Consider the following 6,270-nt stretch of genomic DNA (forward strand, 5'->3'; position numbering starts at 1 on the left):
TATTTGTGCGTCGTCAGCATAGGAGGTGAGCTGGAAGCCAAGGGATCTAATAATTCCTGCCAGTGGTGCCACGTATATATTAAAAAGCGTTGGGCTTAGAGAGGAGCCCTGTGGCACCCCACAAGGGATTGTGAATGGTTTAGATGAATACCATTCAGATCCACAATTTGTGAACTGTCAGCTATGAAAGACTGCACACTATCATTATCATTCTTGCTTCGATGTGAGCACTCTATTAATACTCATCATACGTACACAGTTACTCAGGGCCACATGTTTAAGGCTTTTTTTAGAGGTTGCAAATGGCCCTATTCGCAGGATCCAGGCATTTACAACAGCAATAAAAGCATTTTTAAACATAAAAAAGAAAGAATCCCCAAGAAACTTGTTACCGAATCACAATTTGGGTTTGCGAATCAGTGTATGGAAGGGTCGTTTTTAGTCAGTCCCTTCAAGACACCGACTCGCAGTGGTATGTATTAATGTTTACGACTAAATTCCAGTTGCAAAACATTATTATGTTACCACCTCCATAAAGGAGGTGGTAACTCGTTCACAAATGGGATGGCCTCCCCTTCCCCTTCCCCTTTGAGAATGTAAAAAAAAGAAGTTTTTAAGAGTAGGCAGTTGTCCCAGGGATCACTGCCTACTCTTAAAAAAATTAAACTTAAAAGGTTTTTGGGTCGAGTCTAGAGTCAGCGCACATGCGCTGCTCCGCGAGACTTGCTGTACTGGAGTATGGAATAAAAGTCCCGCCCACTCTCCGCCCATTTTTGTCCTTGGCTTCTGTAAACGCAGGCCTCTGATTCAGTAATTGGCTTGTTAGTCCCTCCTTAGCACCGCCTTGTCTACATTTGTAACCTCACATGGCTACTGGCTCATTTACTTCAGTTGTTACACAGTATGTGTTAATTAGTCTCTAAGCACTATTTTCTTTATTGAGTTTCTCTTACTGTAGGCAGGACGTGTGCTGCTTCAGCTGGAACTGCCTGTGTGGGGTTGCAGTTCCAGTACCCCTACCACCAGGCTCTCAGCAGGGGGCCCATACCCAAATCAGTCTTCCGCAAGCACTCTCCGCTGCCCACCTCCTCAGGGCCTGTAGCGACACCTCGTCAATTGCTCTACTCCATTTCACAAGGGGGGCTTATTGTCTGGGCTTGTGATTGTCCTTGCGACTGCAGCCGGCTCAATCAGTGTCCCCTCTCCTCAGCTGGTGCTCTTCTTTGATGCAATAACGGAGGTCTTCTCTTTGTGGCACTGGTGATCGGAAGTACTACGTTACTAGCCGTGGCCCTCTGAAGTCTCACTGGTCTGCAACCACCATTTTGGATTCATCTACTCGAGGTGCTACCTTCTCTTGTCCACACCACCTAAGTTCCCCAATTGCCAGACTGCATTACTGATGCGGTTCCAGGAGTGTCGGGAACTCACCTCTGTCCTTTGGGGACCCTGGAGCCAGTTTACCCAACGCCGTCCCCCCAGTATCGCTGCCCTGCTCAGACATAGATAGGAGGGACTGGAGGCTGCAAGACTATATATGGACTTAGAGGTGAGACAGGGTTATGACAGCAGCTATTCATACGTTCCCTTTGCTCCCTGTGCGCATGCAAACTTTTCTCATTCTCCAATGTTTTAGGAAATGCGTGGGTTAAATTGCAGTGTTTTTCTTGTTTCCACAATGGCACACTTCATGTGTGGTGCTTAAATTGATCTTCTTCTGTTTGTTTTTCTTTGTCTCCAGTCTACTTTACATGTGTTTTTAGGAACAATTATAATTTTAAAAAAAAGAACAACAATCATTACTGTTACTTTATTTATTTAACAGAAGCTTGCGTGGGTACACATGTTAAGTTATACATTTTTAAACACAAAAATAAAGTCCCACAGCTTATCAGTTATTTGCCCACCGCCGCTCTCCGGCTGCGCTCCATTAGGTCTCCCATCCCTAACTTCAGCTCCTCCTCACCAGCCAGGGCTCCTCTGCCAAAATCTACCATTAATTAAAAACATAGAGCTACTCTGCCTAGCAACAACAAACACAACTGACAAGCAAAGCCGAGAACAGACCTTTTTTTTTACAGCAAGGCGCTGCGGTGAGGGAAGAAAACAAGGCCCATTTGTTACGCCTGCTCTTTCAGCAATAGCTCGGGTAGCCCCATACAGGCAGCACCACTCTTCACAATGACTATCAACCAGTGGCCACCAGCTGCCTCGCTCTCCTTCTTCCAAGGTCCTAAAAACAAGAGGCTGCTTCTCAGCTGTGGCGAGAGCATCAGCCTGTGAAATCAGCGTAAAACTAATTTTACAATTATTGTCAGTATTATGCATTGGAAAATCTAGCAATTTTGCCAACCGCAACTCGTGCCTATGCTTTCAACTAACCCTTGGTAATGCAAGTTTTTATGGCTTTACGAGGCAAGGGATTGCGTTCACTTCTACAATGGGGTCGATTCCCACCTCACAACACTCACTTTGTAACAAGGATTTCGAAATATGCGCCAGGGAACATGGCGGCTGGCTGACGCCAGTCGGGAGATACCCTGTGCAAGGAGAGAGGCTGGCCCTAGATTCACCACGCTATGGAAGGATGAAACAGCAGTTTCTGGTCTGTAAGGTTGCCACCGCTAGTTTCTGAGTCTGCGACCTTTCAGTCCGAGGGATACTGCACAGCTGCGGTTCTGACGGGGACAATCATATGAAAATTCACAACTATGGATAATGCCCCCTGTAGCCCTTAAGACAGTGCGGTAACTTGATGTTTGGACGTTGATTTACATCTCATCACAAGGTAAGGTCGTATGGGTCCCGGTCCCGGGAATCTCTGTCTCACACCGGCCGCCGAGAGACGCGCACTGCCCCATTTGGGCGCTGGAGCTCAGCAGCAGAGAGTTGGAGGAAACTCCATACTACCGTGCTCTATGCGGGTAAGCGAGGCGTTCTTGCTAATCAGCAGTGCGGGAGGGACGCAGAGAAGTTTCAACTTTTGAATTTTAGAGTCTGTAATCTGGGGCTATCTAGAGAGTCCGGGCTACAGGAGCAATCTGTGTATGTTGAGTATCCAGTGGAAAAACCTCAAAAACCTCAAAAGTGTAATGTCTCTTCAGCAAGGCTAACTCAGAAGAGAGTTGGAGCAAAGAGTTACTTTTTATTGTGAGGAAGGCTGGATGGAGAGTTAGTCTCAGTCTGGGGCGTTAGTATCCGGGGTACATCACTGTGCAATTTTCGCCTGAGAAGGAAGAGAGGGCAGTTGTGCCTGTTTGTCTTCCATCTGACGATTTAAAACTTAACAAAGGTAACACGAGTGCCAATACAAGAGGCGGAAGATCCTCGGTAATTAGGAGCAGGTATCAACTCTGGTCAGATTTGGATAAAATTAAGAAAGGGGCTATCAAGGAAAAAGGCAGTGATTCTCCCCAAGTGGTGACACCAAAAACCCCGCTTAAAAAGAATACTAAAAAATTGCCAATTAAAAAGTGTGGGTCGAATAGGCTGCAGACAATACCCTCTTTAAGGCCGTATTTCAAGATAAAGGAGTAGGTTGCTGGCTCTCAACCGGCAGAGGGAAGGAAGGGAGGAACTGGTGGAGTTCATAAAACTGTATTAAACTCTGTGGAAAAAGCTAGTTCCCCATACCAGTTGGGGATTCCACTAAGGCTGGAAAATCGTTTTTCTCCCCTTATTGAGGGTCAAGAGAATTTAGTGGAGACTCTTCCGGTTGCTTCAGAAAAAGATGTCAATAAGCCTAATAAGAAAAATAGAGCTAATTCAGACTGCGCTGTAAGCGCTGCTACTGCTGCCACTGCTGCTGCTGCGTTGTATGCCATTCAAGAGGAAAGCAATATAGATGCTGCTGGCGGTCGAATAGGGGCCTTCTTGGCTAGTTTGAGACTTCTGAAAATAATCAAAAAGAGATTCAGGATAGGAGGGAGATCCTGGAGCAGAAGATTGATGGTTTGGCTAAGCGAACCGAGAATCTCGAAGAGGAGGTGAAAGCTTTGGGCAAGACTACTGACAAGGGAACAATGAGCTACAGCAGGATATGGAAAGGCTTGAACTTCAGGCTAGGAGAAATAATATACGTATCCTGGGAATGAATGAGAATGCTGAAGGGGCAAATCTAAAGGGTTTATTTCTCGGTTACTGGGGGAGCTACTCTCAGATATTGACAAGAAGAACGAACGAACAAACGTACTCCAGAGGGTGTACAGAGACCCATATAGGTTGCAGCCGGGAAGGAAAGCCCAGAGGAAGATTCTTGTCTGTTTCCATAATTATATAATCAAGGAGCTTGTTTTAACTAGGGCATTAAAAGAAAGGTCATCAACATTTGGGGATTGTTGTACATACTCAATTTGTTCGAATATGGGTAAAAGAACAGCGGAGCGCCAGTGACTGTTAGGCTCAAAGATGAATCAACTTAGGCTTAAGGGAGCGCAAGTGCATATGAAATTCCCCGCTATGTTGAAAGTCATGTGGAACAATAAAATGTATAACTTTCGAGAACTGGAGGAAGTGGATGCTTGATTAAAAAGATGGGAGGATCAGAATAGAGAGAAGTTTCCTTCAGGTTCTTACGAAGATACAACTCGGAAAATTACAGATAGGATGTAGTTGAGGTTAGTCTGCATGATAAAGTCGTGATAGGTCAGGACAAGGACCGAAGTTATCAGAGCAACAGGTAAGCTGTAGTAAAATGCGGCAATTCACATCAATACACAAGTATAAGTAATAGTGCCTATCTGTGTAAATATGTAAATATGTAGATATGAGATTGTTAACTTTGAGCTAGGTAGCCGGTCTCACCTTGTTAGCATAGGGGTATCTCTAAGGCGCTCGCGCCTTAAGAGATAGTGGGGGGGGTCCCTGGGGAGATAGGGGGGGGCACAGGGTGTTTGGAGCATTCAGGAAAAAAGAGAAAAAAGTTTGGTTGTCAACCTGCCGTTTTGTGCCTACCTTTAATGTTAAACTCCTTTGTCCTATGGTGAGAGGGTGGGAGTTTTTCCAATTAATAAATGAGTAAGAACATCGTGCATTTCACCTCATGGAATGTGAATGGGGTGAGGTCTATGAAAAAATTGGCTCGTATTATGGAGTTTCTTAAAAAATCTGAGGCTAATATTATTCTTTTACAGGAGACACATGTAGAAGAGGATGAATGTTTACATGTGTTTAAAAAATGGTCTTGGGTTCAGGACATTGTTAGTTCAAATCAGAGGGGTAGTACAAAAGGAGTTGCCATTATCATAAAATCCAACAGTGGTATCAAATTGGAAAGTCATTCTACAGACACCTCAGGGAGGTGGATAATTGATAATATTAAAATGCAGAATAGGGCAATGGTATGTGTGAGTTATTATGGCCCAAATCTGGATAATCTAGACCCTCTGATTAGATTGGAGGCCGCCCTCCTGCTAGTTAATACCCCAGTGGTTATTGGAGGCGATTTTAATTTAGCTCAAAGTGCAGAATTAGATTGGACTTCAAGGAGAAAGTATAACACCCCTTTAAATTCAATGACTGCGCTTAAAATATTGATGCAAGAATTAAATTTAGTCGTTGTTTGGAGAGCCAAAAAAGGGAACGATAAGGGATATACTTTTTATAGCAAAAAATATGGACATCACTCCCGCATAGACTACTTTTTAATTGATCAGTGTGTATATGGAGAAGTTGAAAGTTTTTTTTTATTTTTTATAAAAAACATTTATTTCTAACTTCACAGGTTACACAGCTGTTTGTCCACAACCCCGAGGCCGGCAGCGCATTTCGAACAATTTGATCTTATTAAACACAGCTCTAGCGCCGACAACCCGGGGGCCCGGCAGAAAATCAGGGTCCATTATCTGTGCTGTAGTCGATACGTGCACCAAGCGAAGTCGAGAAGCATACAGTTAGATATTGTGTATACAATTTTATTATCAAATCGCCGCCCCCATCCCCCATCATGTCATCAAGTCTATACACCCAGTATATTACAACATCCAATGATCTAGAGATCCATTCTGTACACACACCCACTTCTTGTCCCAAGGGGTCACAGCTTTATATAACCCGGGGGGCCGTCTCTGAGCCATAGTGAAACCTTCAGGTGAGTACATTCTGCCAAATAACCCTTGTCTAGAGAGTTCTCAAGAGGGTCTAGCGACCCAGAGGTCAGAACCTCCCTGCTCCAGCCAGGCAACGAAAGGTGCCCATATATTCAGGGGCTTAAATCTGCTAGACATCAACTCCCAATAAGTCGATAACTGATCTTTAGAGTAGACTACCGAA

This window comes from Lissotriton helveticus, chromosome 3_1 (genome assembly GCF_964261635.1).
Source record: "Lissotriton helveticus chromosome 3_1, aLisHel1.1, whole genome shotgun sequence".
NCBI lineage: Eukaryota > Metazoa > Chordata > Amphibia > Caudata > Salamandridae > Lissotriton > Lissotriton helveticus.